This window comes from Dermacentor andersoni, chromosome 10 (assembly GCF_023375885.2).
Source record: "Dermacentor andersoni chromosome 10, qqDerAnde1_hic_scaffold, whole genome shotgun sequence".
In the NCBI taxonomy this organism is placed as follows: Eukaryota; Metazoa; Arthropoda; class Arachnida; order Ixodida; family Ixodidae; genus Dermacentor; species Dermacentor andersoni.
Window position 1 is genome coordinate 97,945,550 of NC_092823.1, and position 14,827 is coordinate 97,960,376.

A 14,827-nucleotide genomic window follows, 5' to 3' on the forward strand; every position below is an offset into this window, starting at 1 on the left:
ATGTGCTGTTGTTTCTTAATGCAGAGAGACAAAGTTGTAAACTTGGTGAGTGAGCTTTCTTAAATTTTGCGAACTTCAAGAATTTTTATAAAAAGCAGGTATAAACAGGAGGGAATGAGGCAGCCGACGCCTCCACGCGATATCACGTTCACCTCGGGCTTTTTTACAGGACGCGCCAAAGAAAATGGAGGAAGTACCCGAAAAGAACACCGATATTCTGCAACACTACAAGCTAGAGAGAAATAACCCGCCACCTCACGCCAGCCTAACTAAGGAAGAGGCAGTAACCCTCAAGAGAGGGTACACCAACGGCTACGTTCACGGCATCCCATTGTACCGACTCTCACCCGGTCAACGTTCTACTTATGCAGTACTGTGAGATCTCGGACACCCTATGCCATATGGCATGGTTATGTGCGGAAAACATGGCACCGTAGACACCCAAACACTCACCGAGGGACAGTGGGAGGCCAGGCTATCAGACCCCGATCCGAAGAGACAGCGCAGCCTGATCGAACGGGCATGGTAGACGACCATGGAACGCGGCTACCAAGAATAAATGGAGGCCTCCCAACTGTAGCGCTGACTCCGCTTGCTCAGAATGTAAGTTTATGCTCGCTCTATCTCTCGTCCCACGTCTTTAGAAAGGAGCAGCCAAGTTAAAGCTTCCTCTTAAAGTGGAATGATATATGCATAAAATACTGTACATACGAGGCAGTGCTGAGAAGTATTGAGACTTACGGAGAAAGAAAAATACCTACGGAGTCGCTATTGCCACATTGTCTTGCGTAATCCTCTGGGAAGTTCGTGCACTTGTGACATGAGACGTTCAGCTTCTTAAATCCCTGCAAGACGTTCTTCCGCCTGATGGTGAAACCATTCATTGGCGCATTAGTTGTTTGCAAAACACTCTGAAATCGTTGTGCTTTCAGGCACTTTTTGGGGTTCGGGAAAAGATTATACTTGGAAGGTTCAAGGTCGGGTGCATATACGTTGGATGGGCCATCACTTGAAAGCCCAAGGAACTGATGTTTGCCGCTGTTTCACCCGCAGTGCGTGACAAGATAACTTTGGAGGTCTTCCCACGGTGTTTTTTCTTGACGGTTTGACTCAACCTCGTCAAGAACGCACAGAAACATTCTGCATAAAGGGGTGAACCATCTTGGAGGTAGTCCACCAGTAGAGCTCCTTTCTTATCCCAAAAGACTACTGCGATAGGCTTTTGCGGTGACCTCTGCACACGGAACTTCTTTATTAGTGAATTAGTGAGCGTTTATTTCTCTGGCTATTCTTAAGTCTCAGGATCATAACAGTAATTTCGTGTCTCACTGCCAGTTAGCAGTTAACTGCCAGTTAGCAAATTTTTTCTTCAAAATTTCTTAAAACGGCCGTCATAGTTTCCTCTTTTGCTTAGTTGTCAAAAGTATTGCGATCCACTTTGTTATATTTCTCGTCTGCAAGTTATTTAGGATAATAGTAGCAACTTTCTCACGTGACATTCCCACATATTTAACAATACTTCTGGCTGCTATTCGGCAGCCCTTCGTAGTCACGTCATGAATGGCTTTTGCATTTGCAGGAGCAGGACAGAAACACGTCTTCTTGTGGTGCTTCTGACTTCAAACGTCGGATTGGCAAGCTTGAAAAGTGGCAACCCAACATCTAACGGTAGCATATGAATGGCCAATGTTGCCTAAAGTTTGTGACATTTCACCATCCATCTGCTTCGCACCTTTTCTTGGGGAAACAAGAACTCGATTATAGACCTAATGCTCTTTCGCGGTGAACTTTTCTGAAGGGCTTGCCATGCTCACTTTGGACCTGAGAAAAATAACAGGCTAAAAATTTACGTAGCCGATATTTCCGCCATTGAATGCGCGGAGAGAGAGAGAGAGAGAGAGCAAATGATAAAGGAAAGGTAGGGAGGTTAACCAGGACTGAGACCGGTTGTCCATTATACTCGGGATCTTGCCACTTGATTTTTTTTTGCGAAAACTAAAATCTTGAATGAGTATTGGACAGTAACATGAAATGACGCGAGAGCATGCTGGCAATAAATCAGTTGTCGCAAATGTGCGTGGACCGGTAATTGATTAGGCAAAAGTAACGGCAACGAAACGACAGGTTCTGCAGTATCCGCGATTCCCATAGGTCAATGGCTGAGTGAATAAAGGGCTTATTCGACAGGATGGCTCGAAAGCCTACTAGGGGTAAGGAGTGTCAGGAGTATGAAAATAAGTTCTATTCGGCCATAGCAGAAAGCAATGATGCGATACCTGGGTCAGGTGTAGGCGTATTAGACGTTGCAATATTTCGAGCTGTATCGAACAGCGTGATCATTTGCAGAATAGCGCGGGCACATTCTTGGCATGAAAAAATAAAAGAAATGTAATCAGTGATGCGTCTAGTCCAATTCGTCTTCGTTTGTATAGGTTGCGCTCCACCTGGCGGGAAGAAGCAAAATGAAGTGACTCTCTTCGCCCTTTTTGCTATTCAGCCTTTCGCTTCTTGTTACGGGCTTCGTTTGTATCACTCCGTAGTTCGTTTATGGATAAGCTGGACAACGTGGCGCCTACTGATCGTTTTAACGAGCACTCGAGAGGCCAGGTGCAATATTCTCGAGGCCCAGTTTTCCTTGCCGCAGCATCTGTGGAGTTGCTGAGAAGTAGCGTCTTCGATTGTGAATCGTCAGTCGAGGGTTTGAATACTTGGCGGCGCACTGCGACCCTTTTCTGCATGAAATTCTGGAGAAAAACAAAATCTGCGGCCTACATGCGTTGTGAGAATCGGTCTAAGCATAACATTCACTGGGGTTTGTGAAGAACGTTGTTGCTGTTTAGCGATCATTGAGGACTTTCTCGTTCAGCAAAAACTCGTTGCAATCGATGCCACACATGACATGTTCCACGAAAAAGGAATGACGATGATGGAGCGATCTTGACGGCATGAAGATGACGGTATGATGACGACGGAACAGCGGGATGAAATGATGGCGAAGACGCCACGACAACGACACTGGAATCCCTACAACAAGAGGACCACGCTAGAACTGCCACCACGGCACGATGACGAGAATGCATGAGGACCATGAGATGACGCGCGAGAGGCGACGATGGTATGACGATGCCAGGGTGACGGCGCAGGAGTAAAAACTGTGGTACGACGATGATGCTGTGACGAAGTCGGCATGCCGAATATGGGACGACGACGATGGTATGATGGCGATGGTATAATAGGAATTGCTTGGTGACCATGGTATGAAGATAATGTAACGATGACGGCGTGAAGACAGCTTGATCTCGATGCTGAAGTGATGCCTATAACCTGACGATGACGTTATGACGATGCTGGTGCGACGAAGAGATTGACGGAGCTTGAATGACGATCACAGCGTGATAATAGACAATGGTATGATGACGACTGTAAGACGATGGCGGTGTGATGACCACATGTTTACGACAGTGGAATCACTACGACAAGATGATGGCCACCACCTAACGGCATGAGGGCGATGACGGCAATGACATGATGGCGATAGCATGATGGCGATGGACTGATTAGGACGCAGACTACGATGGCTTGAAGATGGCGGCGTGCCAACGACGAAATGACAGCGCAGTGACAACGACACATTGAAAACAGTGGAAGGATGACGATGACACGAGAACGAATAAATGATCACGCTGGCATGAAGCCGATGAAATAACCACGACTAAATGTCGACAATTGTATCACAGCGACGCCGTGTCGTTGTTGTAGAGCTCATCTCCGCGCTCGCATGCATCACTTGCCGTCACGGAACAGCTTTATTCTAACTCTTCCTATTCCCCATTACAGGCCTTCGCGCCATCCCTTAATAAATACATTTTGTCATCATCATCATTCTAACTGTACTCACTGTTTTTCTTTTTTTTTTTTGCATTACGTCCCGTAGCTTGGACTGCCTTAATTTGCACTTGTATTGTGTATGTACGGTGCCACTCCTGCCACTTTTGTGCGCATTATGACCTACGTTCATTTGCACTGTGTCCAGCGCCGGCCAAATGTGCAACGCCGTAGCGACCAGCCAGCATGGCTGACAACTGCAGGATGACGGCGGTGTGACGATGACATTACTTTCAGTGTAATCCACGTATACAGCAAGAGCTTCACGGCGAGACAGCAGCCATCAGCAGAGAGGAATTCGCGGAAGATGCAAAGAAAGCTTCGCTTTAGCGTAGGTTCCACATTTCGGGGACGGACATCGGAATAATGGGTGGATATCAAGAGAGAATAGCCTAGAGGAATTCGAAATCCCACAGGTAACGCCAGAAGAAGTAAAGAAAGCCTTAGGAGCTATGCAAAGGGGGAAGGCAGCTGGGGAGGATCAGGTAACAGCAGATTTGTTGAAGGATGGTGGTCAGACTGTTCTAGAGAAACTGGCCACCCTGTATACGCAATGCCTCATAACCTCGAGCGTACCGGAATCTTGGAAGAACGCTAACATAATACTAATCCATCAGAAAGGGGACGCCAAAGACTTGAAAAATTATAGACCGATCAGCTTACTGTCCGTTGCCTACAAAGTATTTACTAAGGTAATCGCAAATAGAATCGGGAACACCTTAGACTTCTGTCAACCAAAGGACCAGGCAGGATTCCGTAAAGGCTACTCAACAATAGACCATATTCACACTATCAATCAAGTGATAGAGAAATGTGCAGAATATAACCAACCCTTATATATAGCTTTCATTGATTACGAGAAAGCGTTTGATTCAGTCGAAACCTCAGCAGTCATGGAGGCATTACGGAATCAGGGTGTAGATGAGCCATATGTAAAAATACTGGAAGATATCTATAGCGGTTCCACAGCCACCGTAGTCCTCCACAAAGAAAGCAACAAAATCCCAATAAAGAAAGGCGTCAGACAGGGAGATACGATATCTCCAATGCTATTCACAGCATGTTTACAGGAGGTATTCAGAGACCTGGAGTGGGAAGAATTGAGGATAAAAGTTGATGGAGAATACCTTAGCAACTTGCGATTCGCTGATGATATTGCCTTGCTTAGTAACTCAGGAGACCAGTTGCAATGCATGCTCACTGACCTGGAGAGGCAAAGCAGAAGGGTGGGTCTGAAAATTAATCTGCAGAAAACTAAAGTATTGTTTAACAGTCTCGGAAGAGAACAGCAGTTTATGATAGGTAGCGAAGCACTGGAAGTGGTAAGGGAATACATCTACTTAGGGCAGGTAGTGACCACGGATCCGGATCATGAGACTGAAATAACCAGAAGAATAAGAATGGGTTGGGGTGCGTTTGGCAGGCATTCTCAAATCATGAACAGCAGGTTGCCACTATCCCTCAAAAGGAAAGTGTACAACAGCTGTGTGTTACCAGTACTCACATATGGGGCAGAAACCTGGAGGCTTACGAAAAGGGTTCTGCTGAAATTGAGGACGACGCAACGAGCTATGCAAAGAAGAATGATGGGTGTAACGTTAAGAGATAAGAAAAGAGCAGATTGGGTGAGGCAACAAACGCGGGTAAACGACATCTTAGTTGAAATCAAGAAAAAGAAATGGGCATGGGCCGGACATGTAATGAGGAGGGAAGATAACCGATGGTCACTAAGAGTTACGGACTGGATTCCAAGGGAAGGGAAGCGTAGCAGGGGGCGGCAGAGAGTTAGGTGGGCGGATGACATTAAGACGTTTGCAGGGACAACATGGCCACAATTAGTACATGACCAAGGTAGTTGGAGAAGTATGGGAGAGGCCTTTGCCCTGCAGTGGGCGTAACTAGGCTGATGATGATGATGATCAAAACGACTATGGAAAGTGAGCCCAAAGCACCTATCACTGTAAAACATAAAAAGGAACGGTTACTGAGAAGGGTATGGGAGGCGTACATTTACAAAATAGTAGGAAGAGAGAACCTCAGAAGTCAGGAAGATTAAAGAAGAAAGTGCAACAAGGAAATGACACAAGCACAAGCACGGACACACGCACACAGACAAAGGCGGTAACTTCTCAGCAGAAATGGCTTAAACTTCAAGTAATTACACAAAGTCTCGCAACAGTGATATCACGCTAAGTGCAAGCAAAAAAGCGCGATATTACATTAATAAAAAAAGATTTATATTGATTTAGACCAGATATAAGGAACGACAGCTTCCTCCATGGAATTAAGAACTTTTTATGGTGACATCATGCAGGACGCTTATGTAAACTCGTCTGCTCCCACATCCATCCGCCTGATTATATGTAATTATGAAACTGCGCATACGGGTCTTTTTCAATGGGGATAATTTTTGCCGTTTCTGCATTTCTTGAACACCTGCATACGGTGCGTTCTATATATACGTACCTGTCACTGTGCACTCAAATTGCAGTTAGTGGTATTTGCTAGATTTTTTTGTCTTGTCAATATGTGGCCACCGCTTCTTTGAATCTAACCCGAGACCTCGTGCTTACAAGAACACGATAAGCGGAAAGTTAGAGGACTGGTGCAGCAGCTATTGTTAGTCTGGCATCATAGAAACAGCACCACCTACCATGAATTGTCCTGTCGATGAACGTGTCATTCAATTTCTCCGCCAGGTCTTCGCTAGAAAGTGTGAATATTTTATGTCACCGCTCGCTGGTTTTAAAGGCATCTGCACATTCAAGCAAAAAGTTGTACGGAGTGCTCCCGCAATGATGCAAACATCTTTTTTTAACCTCTACAGGCGCTCCACGTTAGCAGATTAAAATTTTTTCTCCGGCAGTATTGGATTACACAATATTCGTCCAAATGCAAATTTTGTCAAGAAAAAACGGACCTGGATCACACTATCTGGGCCTGCCTTCGCTCGCCCCGACAGAACCAAGAAAATAAAGATGGGCAGCAGTGGGGGACCGTGCTGCTCAGCTCGGTTTCCGAAGGCCAACTTTTGTCCGTCCAGCAGGCCGAGGCTGCCGCCAGGTCCCAAGGACTTCTGACCGCCATCTAGGCGGGGTTTTACAGTGAAGCTGTATACCTTTATTGTCCAAGACAATTTTCGTGTCTTTGAAGTAAGCAAAAAACTCACGATACGTGGGCCAATCTCAGAGATAGTGCAAGTCCGGGCCGACCCGCGACAGAGGTGAAGCAGGCGTTAACCACTCCCCATGCGTGGGACGATCCCGAAGATTGTGGAATGCCGGGCCGATCCTCGGCAGAGGTAAAGCAGACGTTAAGCAGTCTCCATACATGGGGCGATCCCGAAGATTGTGGAATGCCGGGCCGACCCACGGAGGAGGTGAAGCAGGCGTTAAGCACGCTTCATACGTAGGCGGATCCCGGAAGATCGTACAATGCCGGGCCGACCCGCGGCGGAGTTGAAGCAGGCGTTAAGCACCCCCTATACGTTAACAGATCGCGAAGATAGTGAAATACCGGCCCGACCCGCGGCGTAGGTGAAGCAGGCGTTAAGCACTCCCCATACATGGGGCGATCCCGAAGATTGTGGAATGCTGGGCAGATCCTCCGCAGAAGTGAAGCAGGCGTTAAGCACTTCCGATATATGGACCGATCCCAGAGATAGGGCCATAACGCCCCGACCCGCGGTAGAGGTGAAGCTGACGTTAAAGAGAGAGAGAGAGAGAAAATGATAAATGAAAGGTAGGGAGGTTAACCAGGACTGAGCCCGGTTGGCTACCCTACACTGGGGAAAGGGAAAGGGGGCCGGAAAGATTTAAAAAAAAAAGAGAAAGTCCACTGGAGATATCAGTCGGTCAATCAGTCCGGATCATAGACGCTGACTCAATCCGGTCGCTTTCAAATATCGCAGCAGCGCTTTTGTGGCCTTTTGTAGCTGTGATATGCGAGGCCATGATCCCAAGATCTTGTTCAAGGTGAACGGCTTTCCATCTAGCTGATTGAGAGCTGTGCAGAGGTCTTGCCTTTCATTTTCATAAGATGGGCAGTAGCACAGTAGGTGTTCTATGGTTTCCTCGACACCGCAGGCATTGCACTCGGCGCTATCAGCCATTCCAATCAGAAATGCATAAGCATTTGTGAATGCGACGCCCAAACGTAAGCGGCACAGCACTGTTTCCTCATTTCGCGGAAGACCTGGTAACAGCCGCAGTTGCATAGAGGGATCGAGGGAATGCAAGCGATGGTGAGTGAATTCAGGTGTGTGCCACTTCTCCAATGTCAAAGAGTGCGCTAGCTTGCCTAAGTGTTGGGCTGCGTCGGCCCGCGATAAAGGTATTGAAACAAGGGTTGCTCCCTCGTGAGCTTTTCTAGCAGCTTCGTCAGCGAGGTCGTTGCCGGAGATACCGCAATGACCAGGCAGCCACTGAAACACGACGTCGTGTCCTTTCGCGATCATGTGATAGTGCATTTCTCGTATCTCCGACACGAGTTGTTCACATGACCCGCGACGAAGAGATGCCAGAAGACATTGTAAGGCCGCCTTCGAATCGCAGAATATAGCCCACCGATTAGCCGGTTGGTTATTAATATAATTAACGGCACCTCGGAGGGCAACAAGCTCCGAACTAGTCGATGCTGTCAAGTGAGAAATCTTGTATTGGATGCTTAATGAACGGGATGGTATAACCACTGCGCTGGTGGAGCTGGTCTGAGTGGAAGAGCCATCCGTATATATATGTACTCGATCAAAGTAGAAAGTGTGCAAACAATCCAGAGCTGCTTGCTTCAAGGCCAAGGTAGGCAGGTCGGTCTTCTTTCTTATCCCTGGAATCGTAAGACGCACTTGAGGCTGTTTTAAACACCACAAAGCTGAGGTTGAACGTGCATAGGGTGTGAAACCCGATGGTAAGGAGGCACGATGGATGTTGACCTTGTTGGAGAAGGACGCCTGTGGTCGTCGTTCTGGCAGGCACGCAAGAGAGCTTGACTGCATCCGTGAAACATGACGAACATGGGCTCTAAGCGTTTCGGTGCTAATGTAAGTCGTGATCGGATGGTCTTGAGCCAATATAATGGTTCCAGCTGTCGAGGCGCTGCGCGGAAGGCCTAGGCAAACACGTAGTGCCTGCGCCTGCACGCTCTGAAGTTCTCGAAGATTTGACTTGCATGTTTTAGCAAGCACGGGGGAGCTATAGCGTAGGAATCCGATGAACAGTGCTCGATATAACTGTAGCATGGAGCCCACTGACGATCCCCATGTTTTGCCGGCGATGAACTTGAAGACGTGAACAATAGATGTGAGCTTCTTCTTTAAGTGGGCAACATGAGGGCTCCAAGTGAGGTCCCGGTCTACAATGACGCCCAAAAACCGGTGATTTCTCTTGTAGGAGATAGGCTGACCATTGATGCATACTGGATAAGGAGTCATCGTTTTTCGCGTAAAAGCGACTAATGCACATTTTTCTGTTGAGATGGTAAGGCCTTGTGTGTGAAGGTAGTCAGATGCCTGTGTTGCTGCTTTCTGTAGCCGTGCGCGAACCTGCAGGCGAGTGACCGCTGATGTCCAGATGCAGATGTCGTCGGCGTAGATTGAAACACTCACTGTTTCCGGTAGGGATTCGGCCAGCCCAAGAAGCGCGAGGTTGAAAAGAATAGGGCTTAGAACACCGCCTTGGGGAACGCCTCGGCATGTGTAGTGGTCGGTAGTCGGACCATCTTCCGTTCGTACGAACAAGGACCTTTGTGTCAAGTAATTACTGACCCATCGATATACTCGCCCTCCTAGTTCAATTGTCAGAAGTGCGTCTAGAATGGTTTGATGGGAAACGTTGTCGTAAGCGCCTTTCACGTCAAGAAAGAGCGCTACTGATAATCGCTTCCGAGATTTTTGTTGTTCCACAGATGATACTAGATCGATGACACTGTCAATCGATGAACGACCGCGTCGAAATCCCGCCATAGAGTCAGGGTAAATTTTATGGTGTTCAAGGTACCATTCGAGACGCATAAGGATCATACGTTCCATGAGCTTCCCGACGCAGCTGGCAAGAGCTATAGGCCGATAGGATGCCAGTTCGAGCGGTGACTTTCCTGCTTTTAGAAGCGGTACCAGGCGGCTGCGTTTCCATTCCTGTGGGACGACACCATCTTGCCATGAACTATTAAAAAGGCTGAGGAGTTCTCTTCGTGCTTCTCTGCCTAGGTGGCGCAAAGCAGTATATGTAATGCCATCGGGTCCTGGTGAAGACGAACACCCACATAGCGCCATAGCAGCTTCTAACTCTTCCATAGAGAATGGAGCGTCCATACTTGCATCTCGTGGGCTGGGGATGTTGCCTAGAGCCATGTCAGGGACTAAAACTGTGCCGCCGGCGACATTCGCACAAAATTCCTCTGCGACGTCTATCTCGCGGCGGTTTTGATAGAGAGCAAGGGCGTTGAATGGGTGTCGTTGCTGGGGACTTGAGCAAAGACCCCGTAGGGTACGCCACACACAGGACAATGGCTTGCGGGGGTCTAGTGAGTCGCAAAAACATTTCCATTTTTGATCCGCTAGCTTATCCATTCGCCGCTTTATCTTCTTTTGCATGCGCCGAGCTTCTCTGAGGTCAAGAATTGACTTCGTGCGCCTGTACCTCCTTTCAGCTCGGCGACGTAGTGCACGAAGCCTTTCCAATTCAATGTGATTCTCTGTACGCTTTGATGGATGTGTGAAGCAGCGTGTACAATCTTGCATAGCGTCTGCAATTATGTCTTCTAATCTGCGTGCAATATGTGTCTTGCATGTGTCTTCTACGCGATTTTGAAAGACTGACCAGTCGATTTGGCGAGAGACTACCGGTAATGCGGCGTCTAGTCCATCGATTCTCACATAGGTCGGAATATGATCACTTCCATGGGTTTCAATATCAGTGAACCACTGCACGCTCAAAGTCAGGCAACGTGACACCAAAGTCAAGTCAAGGCAGCTACTGTATGTAGTTCCCCGCAGAAATGTGGGGCTTCCGTCATTTAGAAGACACAGGTTGTGGCCTGATGCAAAGGATACTAGTGACCTGCCCCTCGAATTTATCCTGGAGCTTCCCCATATATGGTGGTGAGCGTTGAAGTCCCCTGTTATTATCCAAGGACCGGGAGTATCAGCCATAATATCTTCCAGTCTTTTTCTATCAAACTGACTTGTTGGGGATAGGTAGACGCCAATAAGAGCAAAAGACAGCTTCTTCTTTTTCACAGTAACACAGACGTATTGGTTACCGTCGTGTGGCGCTACGTGTTGGGAAAAATACGTAAGGTCCTTGCGAATGTAAACCAGAACCTTACTACTACGGACACACGTGTTTGAAAGAAAAGATTCATATCCCGATAGTCTTATGGAGGCTGATAAGTTCGGTTCACAGATGACCAGTATAGGAAAATGGTTTGCAAATACGAACTGTCGGAAATCCGAAATACGAGACCTCAGGCCTCTCGCATTCCATTGGAATATGGAGGCACTTCTCACATCATCCCGGAACGATCTTTGTTGTTGTCGATGAGCCATGGTTCTGCTGTAGAAGTTCTCAAGCACTGGACTTCTGAAGGCTCGCCAGAACCGGACTGATGGCATCCAGCACTTGCAATGCACTTCGAGCTGTTGGTGTCTGTAGCTTGTCCAGTAGAACACGAATAGCACTCACCAGAGAGCTGATCATAACAACAATTTGTTGATCTTGGTCCGCCAATTTATCAGGAACAGACGAAGTGTCCCCTACTGTAGAAGTATCATTTCGCTCAGTAGGGGCATGTAGCTTCGGGAGTGCAGGCCACGCGTCAGCAGTCGTGCTGTTCGATGCACCCTTGCCCTTTGAGCTGACTGCGTTTGGCCTGGGCGGAAGAGTAGGTGGTAATACACGTGTGTGGCGTTCTGCAGAGGCTTTGGAGGCTCTTGATCGACGTCGGCGACGTGATCGTCGTCGCTTAATAGATGCTGCTGCTTCTCGGTGAGACGAGTGGTCTCTAACCATTTTCTTCAATATTTGCATTTCCTTTCGAATCAAAGGGCATTCCTTCGAAGATGCATCGTGAGGGCCGCTGCAGTTTGTGCACTTCAGCACACTGGCCTCGCACGTGTTTGTGGTGTGGGGCCCAGTGCAGCGAGAACAGACGGTAGTGTTATTGCAGACACTACTCACATGGCCAAGCTTCTTGCACTTCCAGCACTGCAGCGGTTTTGGTATAAAGGGGCGAACTGCGTGTCGGAAGTGGCCCACTTTTACGTGCGATGGGATGGATTCGCCCTTAAATATGATCTTCACACACCGTGACGTGCCGAGACGAAACGCGTTTGTGATGATGGTGTTTTCCGTAGCTGGCTTGATTAAGATTGACAGATCGGAGTCGACGATGGTCTCGTCAACATCGTAAATTACGCCAGTACGGACTTGTTTGCCGAGCGGAATATAAGGGCGGACTTTCATCCCGCCAAGTTCCGTGACCTTGCGCAAGGAATCCAACGCAGCCGCGTGTTCTACGTCAATAGCTAGCACGTTCTTACGGGTGTTCACCCTGATGTCTTTGATTTCGTTTGGAACCAGCGCCTCTAGATGAGAAGACACGGCTTGCCTGTTGAGGCGTCTCAGGTTGTCAGTGGCGAGAACTGGCGAGAACAGGATGGTGAGCTCCTCGGTATCCCGCGAAGATCTCACGGTGGACTCACTCGAATTCGATGATGCGCTGAGAAATCGTCGCTTTGCTTTACGACTCCGCACCAGCTCGAAGGCGTCGTCGCAAGAATCTTCACTGCTGACATAGTACTGCATGGTGTCGTCGCTGTCAGTGTCGCTCTCGGTGCCGTTGCGCTTCCTGGAGGCAGCCGCCGCGGGCACTGCCGAGCCCGGCGGACGCGCGTGAGGCTCCATCTTCATCGCAGTTAAGGAGGAAATAGCAGTCCACTAGCAAAGTCTAAGAAATTCACAAAATGAGTAGAGCTGGAAGAGCCGGCGTTCTGCCTGAAAGACACTTCGTCTTTCTATCAATGTCTTCCTTCTTAAAAACTCTCAATACGTGGGCCGATCCCAAAGATAGTGCAATGCCATGCCGACCCACGGTGGAGGAGAAGCAGGCGTTAAGCACTCGCCATACGTGGGCCAATCCCAAAGATTGTGCCATACCGGCCCGACCCGCGGTGGATGTGAAACAGGCGTTAAGCATTCCCCATACGTGGGCCGATCCCAAAGATAGTGCAATGACGGCCCGACCCGCGGTGGAGATGAGGCAGGCGTTAAGCAGTCCCCATACGGGGGCCGATCCCGAAGATTGCGCGATGCCGGCCCGATCCACGGCCGAGGTGAAGCAGGCGTTAAGCACTTCCCATACGTGGACCGATCCCGAAGATAGCGAAATACCGGCCCGACCCGCGGCGGTGGTGAAGCAGGCGTTAAGTACTCCCCATACGTCGGCTGATCCCAAAGATAGTGCGATACCGGCCCGACCGGCGACGGAGGTGAAGCAGGCGTTAAGCACTCCCCATACGTGGGCCGATCCCGAAGATAGTGCAATGCCGGGCCGTACCGTGGCGGAGGTGCAGTTCGTCATTAAGGGGTCTACATACACAGCTTCGCTGGTCATCCTTCTTCATAGAGTTGAAGGGCACTGACATCTTTATGTTGACATTTTCATTACGCAGCTACGTAGGTGCTAGCTAGTTACGACACGCATTTACTTCTGCTTGTTAATGGCATGCGATGTTTTGAATGATCTAAACATGCTTTTTACGGGACGAAAGACATTCACACGTTCACTTTTATCCTGTATTCTTTTAGTAGCGATAAATATGTCGTTTATTTTATTTGATTTTCAGATGTTGTTTTTCTTAAATTTCTTACGATTTTCAATTAAGGTTAAGCAAAATTATTTCATTACAGACTCATACAACTTATTCAGGAATTGTAAACCCGTAACCGAACGATGTTTTTTCCAGGCACTGGGCAGGCCGTTCGCGTTAACGGATGAAAGAAACAGGAAAACTTGTGCACAGTGACAAAACATGACATCGCCTTCTACAGCATGCACGCTGCCCTGCGGGCTCCTAAGTGTGAGAAATACTAAATTAAAGCCTGTAAATTCAAGTTACTAATGAAGGAGTAGAAATCAACAGCTAGAAAGAAAAAAATAACGAAGCTGGTGACAGGCTTGAGCAGGGAACACGATCACTTATGTATGCTTTCCGGAAACAACGAGGAGAGGACCCTCGCAAATTTTTTCAATTGAATTTACATACCTGGTAAGGCGCACCGCAAGGTCACAATTTATGAACTGGCATGACTTTATCAAATCTGCCGTCTTATTCAGTACATCGCCGATATCCACAGCACAGATGTTCTGTTCTCGAAGCTCACGGAATGCGTTTCCGCAGATATTTCTTCCAGCGCTGGCTTCGTCCTACAAAAGAATGACGTACACCACATTGCAAACATGAAGAATCACGCGCAGAAATGTGAACGAAGATAAGTTTGGAACGCTTCGTGGACAGTCTTCCAATCGTGGTTCCACACGTTGCCGCGCCATGTGCGGCGTGATGTCTATATTGAACTTTCAAGCGAAGCTTCATATGCGTCTTTCTTCCAGTTTGGCGTCGGTGCCTCGCCAGGTTAACCGGGCCAGCAACGGGGTCATGCCGTGCAATTGAAGGGTCACTTGGGGCGCCTGTCCTGATATCAGTACACGATACGTGTGTCATCGCTATCGCTTTAGTGTGGCTTATCCAGCGGCGCTAGTATTTACTTTTTTAATTATAATCATCTAGGAACATTTTCTAGGGCTTTAGATATAAGTGACAGCGACTTCAAAGTCGAAGCCTCAGAAAATTTTATAATGCGATTAGCACTCTTTGCCTACTAGTAGTGTTTACAGCCTATCTAGCTACATAGCCTCCTACGCCTACCCAGTGGACCAAGTTGTC

At 48.1% G+C, this 14,827-nt stretch overlaps 1 protein-coding gene and 1 long non-coding RNA gene across 2 annotated transcripts in view; one reads left to right on the forward strand and one right to left on the reverse strand.

Annotated features, from left to right (window-relative positions):
• LOC140213709 (uncharacterized) overlaps positions 1–664 on the forward strand; it is a 16,250-nt gene extending 15,586 nt beyond the window's left edge. Inside the window, exon 3 of the long non-coding RNA XR_011890599.1 lies at positions 170–664. This is a non-coding gene — a long non-coding RNA (uncharacterized lncRNA). The remainder of the gene's footprint in view (positions 1–169) is intronic.
• LOC129387906 (uncharacterized) overlaps positions 1–14,302 on the reverse strand; it is a 25,002-nt gene extending 10,700 nt beyond the window's left edge. Inside the window, exons 1-2 of the mRNA XM_055077635.2 lie at positions 14,147–14,302; positions 6,539–6,591 (exon numbers count right to left, since the gene is read on the reverse strand). The gene's annotated coding sequence lies outside the window, so the exon portion shown is untranslated. The remainder of the gene's footprint in view (positions 1–6,538; positions 6,592–14,146) is intronic.
• Positions 14,303–14,827: the final 525 nt, after the last annotated feature.